We start from the raw sequence: 7,714 nt of genomic DNA, 5'->3' as shown, positions 1-7,714 counted from the left end.
AGACAGTATGCTCGCTTTACTGATTGGATGTCTCCACCTGACCCGACTCATCCCTGCGTTCTGGCTGTTATCTCCACCTGACCTGACCCACCCTTGTATCTGGGCTTTGTTACCTGGGACTGGTTTCCCAGACTTGCTTTTAAATAAGTTCCCCTAGGGCGGGGGCAGGGTCAATTTAAGTTTTACTGCATAAACAACAAAATGGCAGTTCAACCGGGGTAGGGCTGCTCTGGCTGAATAGCCCTTACATTCCCCCCTTTCCTTTGGAGATTAGTCAAATCTTTGACTTTTAGCCAGTTCTATGCCCCCTTTTTAATGGCTGCCGACTGTTTTAATGACTCCAGAGTTATTTACCCAGAAACAGCATTCCTCTCCTAGGGCTATGCGGAGCCCCCCTTTTCCTAGAAATATTATATCAAGCCCTTATTGTCTATATTTCCCACCTATATTTTAACAATAGGAGCAACAATGAACTCAATGAACTCATTGTTTCCAAGTCTTAGCTTTAGTCCACAATCGGTGGGGTCCATCAGCAGCGGCATCCATCTCGGGGGGGCGTCCTCATCCTTGGCTCATTTGACGTGACCTGCGCGAATCCACGCCGTCTACTTTTATTGCCGTGGGGGTGGTCGGGATGACAGCAAATGGTCCCTTACAGCGAGGCTCCAAGCCTCCCACTTGGTGGCAGCGCATCCAAACCAAGTCCCTGGGTTGGCGAGGATGTGGCTCCACCTCTGTCTTCGTCCCAGTGTGGGCAGTTCGGATCCCTGTGAAGGCTCCTTCCAAGACAGACTGCAATGCCTGCAGTGACTGGGGTACAGACTGATCAGTCATTTCTGCTAGGACAACCTCTTGTAGCCGAGGGCAGAGCGGGGGGTGGGGGAGTTGTCTCCTGAACATTATTTCAAATGGGGTCACCTTGTTTAAGCAGGGTGTACCTCGTGCCCTGAGGAGGGCAAAAGGAAGGAGATCCACCCATCCATCGTCAGCCTCCAGAATTAGCTCTGCCAAGGTCTCTTTGAGAGTCTGGTTCATTCTCTCTCCTTGCCCAGAGCTCTGGGGCTGGCAGGCACAATGTAGTTTCCAATTAGTGCCCACGGCCTTGGCCAATGCCTATGAGACTGAACTCACACATGCAGGGCCGTCGTCTGACCCTCTAGTAGCTTTTTGGCTACCACTCCTGCCATCTCAGGTTTGGCAGAAAAAAAGCTTCTACCCAGCCTACCGTCCGTATAGGTGTGGGCGGTCTTACCCTTGGCCATCTGTAGCGCCTTGGTGAGTGCAATCAGCTCCGCTTTTTCCACCGAGGTTCCGTGTGGCAGGGCTATTGTCCAGAGTTCCTACTCAGAGAAACCACCGCAGCCCCCGCGTACCTCTTTCCATCCACCATGTAGCTGATGAAGTTCTTGAACTTAGGTGAGGTTCGGTGGGGTGAGGTTCGGAGCCGACGGCTAAGAAAGAATTCTTAAGACATCTTTGGTGCAAAAATGTGGTTTATTAGAGCACGGGGACAGGACCCGTGGGCAGATGGAGATGCTGCCCCGGGGATGTGAGGAGTGACTGGTTATATACACAGGAGTCGGGTAGGTGAGGACAAAGGGGTGTTCAGAAGGGCTATTGGGGTAAAGAAGACTGTCAGGATATTGAAGGCCTGGTTACTATCAAGCCAAGGCCACTTTCCCTCTAATGAGGCACTAACATAAAGACAATTGGGAGTCTCCTGGTGGAATGTCACATTCCTGCTATCAAGCGTCCTTGTTAGTGAGATTTAGGTTTAAAAGAAATTTAACTTTATTTACTTTTCCTTCTACCTCAGCCTCCTTCAGTTTTTATGGAGGGGAGGGTGACATTAGGGCTTGAGGAACTGAGTTATGTGCCTCTGAAAATTGGGTTATTGATAAGGTAACTTCTTTGTTGTAAATCTCAAGTACATTTGCAAACCAAGGGAGACTCTGTCTTGCAGGATTGTGATCTCTGCAAGTTAACTATTTGTTTCTCGTTTATGGCAGTCAGGGGTGCCTGAGGAATGTGACACATATTACCAAGGGGAGCGGGTGGAGAGGGGGTGCAAGGTGCCAGCTTTTGCTTTGTTTTCAGCCAGGCTTCTGCTCCCTCATCATAGCTACTCCCATCTGTGAACAGAGTCATCTCTGCATCCGGGAGGGGAGTGTCTCCAAGATCCGGCCTTATTCCTGCGACCTGGGTTAGGACCTCCCCGCAGTCATGAGGGTGCTCAGCCAGCACCTCTGGTAGCAACGTGGCTGGATTTAGCACCGCCGGAGGCTGGAAGGTCACTTTCGGTTCATTGAGGAGGAGGGCTTGATACCCTGTCACTCGGGCGTTTGTCATCCACCGGTCTGGTGGGGTCCGGAGAAGGCCCTCGGTAGCGTGGGTGGTGGTCAAGATGAGATTTTTGACCCAAAGTCAATTTACTTGCATCCTTGACCAGGAGGGCCGTGGCAGCAATTATGCGGAGGCAAGGGGAGGGGGGGGACCCAGCTGCTACTGGATCTAGTATCATGCTAAGATAGGCTACTGGCCTTTGCCAAGGCCCCAGAGTCTGAGTCAAAACTCTCTTGGCCACCCCTGCCTTTCCATCCACATACAAGTGGAAGGGCTCGGTCACGTCTGGGATGGCCAATGCTGGGGCACTCAGTAAGGCTGTTTGTAATTCCCGAAACGTTCTTTCTGCCTCAGCTGTCCGCTCTACCATGGTGAGTCCTCCCTTAGTCAGTTCGTAGAGAGGTCAGGCCTTCTCTGCAAACCATGGTATCCACGGCCTGCAGTAGCCCACCATCCCAAGGAACTCCATCCCTTTTTGGGGCGTGGTGGGGCAGGGGTATCGGGTAATCACCTGCTTCCTGGACTCAGACAGAGAAAGCAATCCCCCATGGAGATCAAAGCCTAAATAAGTGGCGTGGCTCTGACAAAGCTGTGCTTTCACTGCTGACACCTGATACCTTTTTTCCTGCAGAGTCTGTAAGAGAGCTCTCGTCCCCTGCAAGCATGACCCATAGTCCTCAGCGGCTATTTCCATTATTCCCACTAACTCAGTCAGATTCTTCCTTTCAAATTCTTCAATTTTCTGAAGTTTCCTCTTTATATCTGGGGCTGACTGATTGGCAAAGGCAAGATTGTTTAAACGAGCTATCATGAAACTTCTCTGAAGTTTACCTCAAGTTATCTAGCTTAGGTAAACAAACATTTAAAGACAACCAAATCTAGAATTTAACATCCATAAAGGTGTGTTATTAAAACTAATTTTTCTCTCTAAAATAACCCTCATTCCCAGAGATAGTCAAATCAGGACTAATTCTTTTGAAAAACAAGTCCGGTTTTAACAAACTTGGCCTAATTATTTACATAAACTCAGCAAGAACAGTGAGAGTTCATATAGATATTTTAGAATCTGCTTTGCTGGAACTTTTTATAAGGAATCTCTAGGTTGAACTTTTAGTAGCCTTTCCAGGCCAGAAGCCAAGCCACGTAGTTGCCATCAGACATGCCTGCAATACCTGTTGATTTGGGTGAATTCCTCTTCCTGAGGTCCTGCCCCTGCCAGGGAGTGACATTCTTTACTCTGTAAGCAAGGTATCAGGCCAACAGTTCCAAAGGGCTGTATGGCTCCAGGTTTTATAAAGTCAACCTTAGTTCATTTAAACTGTCCGGTCATATCGGAGTCTTTTCAAATATGACATTCCAGTCAAAGCCTTGGTAAAATAACCAGTGTTTCCAATGGTGTCCTGTTACAAGAACAGGTTCTTATTGAGTTTATGCAAATGACCGATTGCCATGGAAGAAAGAATACTTGCGGAGACCTTTTGGAGGGTTCGGATAGAGAGAAAAGTTGAATGCCTTGATTCGTTTACAAATGAGCACTTTTACATCTCTATAGGTTACAGATAACTTAAGAAAAAGTTTCCCTAGTCTGGAAGAGCAAACATTACAGAATCAGTCATGTTTAAAATAAGACAAAACATTAAGAGACACAACATTTCAACCTTTCAGTTCATTTAGTCCCATGTTACTAATTCTGGTTTAGTCTGAATGCAGGTCTTACTTCTGTAAATTCTTACCCATTTCAGTTCCCAGGATTTTAACATACCATAGGCCTGTATTTGTCCTGAAAGTCTCCCATATGAATTTCCTTTAGGGCGGAATTCATATTACAAGAGAATTAAAACAATTACAAATGAAAAAAACTCAGAACAGATATGGTTAAATATCAAGTGATAACCCTTATTAAAACATTAAAACTGTAGGAAATGTGTAGAAACCTCTAGAGTAGTTACCACATTTACCCAAATGTAACCCAAGGTTTATCATTGGTTTAGGAGTACTCCCTTAGTAACTTAGCATATCAAGGAAAAGCCTTATGAGTCAAAGAGATTTCATTTACAACTCTGGGCAGGCAAAGAGAAAACCATTTACCTTTTTTAACAGATCAATTAACCTAAGAAAACTTTGCCCTTTTAAACAGAGAGAAAACCAGCTTTTTTATACCAGTGTCTTTCCTTTTTTCCATCAGTCTTAGTTACACTTAGCAGAATTTTGTACTCTTAGAAATACCTTAGCCTCTCCTGAAGACTAAATATAAACCAATTGTGAACTGTCACAACAGAATTCTTTAGATGACAAATTTATCAATTAGGTAAGCACAAAACATGTTTACCAACAGATTAGTGTCTTTGCAGTAAGAAGTCAAAAGCACAAACCTACATCCAGTACTCAATGCTTTAGCATTTTATCCCATTTGGTTTAAAGTTTCAGGTTACCAAAGACTTTGAAAGCTACTTTAACAATTACCCATTAAACCTTTGAGACAGACAATTAGCAATCAGTTTGGTCATCTCTTTGTTAACAGATTTTAACAAATAACATGAGCTTATTTGACCTTAAGTAAAAACTCTGAAGTTTCACGTTTACTACTGTTAACTCAAAAGACATGTTCATCCTAATTAACCCAACAAACTTAATTCAAATACTGATTTACGTTCCACCTGGGCCCACTCTGCTTTGAATGTTTACCTGAGACCCGGGTGGGAAGATCCAGAGTGGGGGTGTTAGGTCCAGGGGTCGCTCTTCTTGTTTACTGACAGTGAAGAACAGAACAAGGTGCCACCAGAAGGCAGAGAAAGGGTTCCCAGTTCTAGGGCTCATCAGCTCCAAAAGAGGAGCAGATGCCATGCTTTCCTGCCAGCAAGGGGGAGGGGGGGTAGGCAGTCCCCATCGGGCCACAGAGGGCAAGGAAGGTCTCCAAAAAAAAGGTAGTTTCAGCAGTTGCTTGGGAATATTCCTTAAAGTCTCTGTCTTGAGTTAGACTAACCCAGTTGGCTCCAGTTATAGCCCTTAACACATGAAATGAGTGAGGGAGAAGCCCCACATCTATTAGGAGGAATGGAGAGACGAAAGTCAGAGTCCCCTTACTCTTTGCTTGCCCCATTCCTTTAAACACAACAAACAACACAACAGGCAACAAAAAGAACAAGACAAAAACAACCGCAGACCCAGCAGCCCTTACCCAGAGCCTGCCGCTGGTGAGAGTTTTCTTGACCCCCTAGAGACGCTCGCCAGTGGGGATTTTCTTGGTCCCCTAGGAACGAGCAACACAACAGGCAACAAGAAGACAAGACAAAGACAACTGGACCCAGCGGCCGGGGGAGATTTTCTCGGTCTCCTGCAAACACCCACTGGTGGGGGTTTTCTCAGCCCCCTGACCGCCTAGGGGGACTCGGACCCCTAAACAATCTACCAGAAGAGGGATGGGGCTCCCCGCATCCACTCCAGCCTACCATTCCAGCCCTGGGGAACATGGCTGCGTCCAGCTTCTCCCTGGTGGGCCATACCTGGAGCTCTGCAACCAGACAGACAAACTGGATCCCACAGAATAAAATCTGGAGAACTTACCTCTGGAGGCTTTTCTCAGAAATTCTGATGCTGGCTCAGTTCTCGTCCTTTAATCCCGGATGAGCCCCCACTGTTGGGTAACCAATGTTGGGTCCCCCAATAATGGGTCCGTGATTAAAGGAGCGAGACTGATACAAAGAGAAGGTCAAGCAAAGCTTTATTTTGCTCCAAGCATCAAGAATCAAACTGAACATTCGGGGCCATGCCTCTTACAGAGAGGGTGACTCCTCTCTGCTTCACAGACTAGCTTTTTTTTTTTTTTTTAAGATTTTATTTATTTATTCGACAGACAGAGATCACAAGTAGGCAAAGAGGCAGGCCCCCTGCTGAGCAGAGAGCGTGATGCGGGGCTCGATCCCAGGACCCTGAGATCATGACCTGAGCCAAAGGCAGAGGCTTAACCCACTGAGCCACCCAGGCACCCCCACAGACTAGCTTTTAAGGGCAAAGGCCACGCAGTTGGGCCTGGCCATGCACAGGTGGCCAATGAAATTGTAACACACAGAGAAAGCTGCACAATCATGCTAGGTGACCAACTGAATTACAATTTACCCTAGTAGATATTTGAACCAGCCTATCACCTTGGTCAGAATTGGCACCCAAAGAGCACCCAAAGGGCGGGGCCCATACTCCTTGGTAGCTAGGGAGACAGTATGCTCGCTTTACTGATTGGATGTCTCCACCTGACCCGACTCATCCCTGCGTTCTGGCTGTTATCTCCACCTGACCTGACCCACCCTTGTATCTGGGCTTTGTTACCTGGGACTGGTTTCCCAGACTTGCTTTTAAATAAGTTCCCCTAGGGCGGGGGCAGGGTCAATTTAAGTTTTACTGCATAAACAACAAAATGGCAGTTCAACCAGGGTAGGGCTGCTCTGGCTGAATAGGCCCTTACAACCTGAGGGGCTTTTAAAACTCTTATGTCTAGGCCTATCCCCAGAGCAATTAAATCATGATCTCTGGGGGTGGACCCAGGTGTGGGTACTTCAAAAACTTCCAGGTGATTCCAATATATATTCATAGTCAAGAGCCACTGGACTCTAAACAGACCCTGAAGGGAGGAAAAGAATTGGAAGAGGGAAGGAAAGGGGAGGGTAAGTAAAAATCAGGCCTCACTTCCCAGAATCACAGGTTGGCCTAGCAAGGGCTAACCATGGAAGACACATGTTTTCAATTGTGCTTGATATTGAGCTTTTAGTATCAGTGACACTAGCTTTTGAATGCTGAAAGAGAACCTCTTCAGTGAATTTTAGAATGATGGGAATGGTATGGAATCTGGCCAAGGTTCTACTATGGGAACTTGAACCGGGGTGGGACAGGGAGATGGCTATAGATGAACACAAAAACCTGTACGTTTTGATGAGCTGAGCTCCTCCATTAAGCCTTCTACTCTTACTGTCTTGGCCAACCCAACACAGAGGGCCTGTTGGGGAGCTGAATGTGGGTGGAGGGAAAGGCAGGGGAAGGAAGGACTCCTGGGATGAAGATAAGCTTTTCCTCCAGTTTCGCTGAAATTTAGGCGTGCTCTCTCGAGCCATGCATTCTCTTCCCCTTCCTTCGCTGAACCTTCAAGGTCAATACAGTGCTTGTGATGCATTGTGTTTCTTGTTAGACTCTTGAGTGAGACAGGTTCTAACACTCGGCATGACGCCTCTCCTCCATCATTTTTCCTTCCTATAGGAAGCAGCTAAGACTAACAGCGTGTGAATATTGTCTGCTGCTCTTAAATGAATGCTGTCAAGGCCTATGTGCCTCTTCTAAGAACCAGTGCCAGGCCGGAATACAGTAGTTACACCTGCAAATTCCC

Source organism: Lutra lutra, chromosome 1 (genome assembly GCF_902655055.1).
Source record: "Lutra lutra chromosome 1, mLutLut1.2, whole genome shotgun sequence".
In the NCBI taxonomy this organism is placed as follows: Eukaryota; Metazoa; Chordata; class Mammalia; order Carnivora; family Mustelidae; genus Lutra; species Lutra lutra.
The sequence above is the reverse complement of the archived record's forward strand: the minus strand, read 5'-3'. Positions refer to the sequence as shown.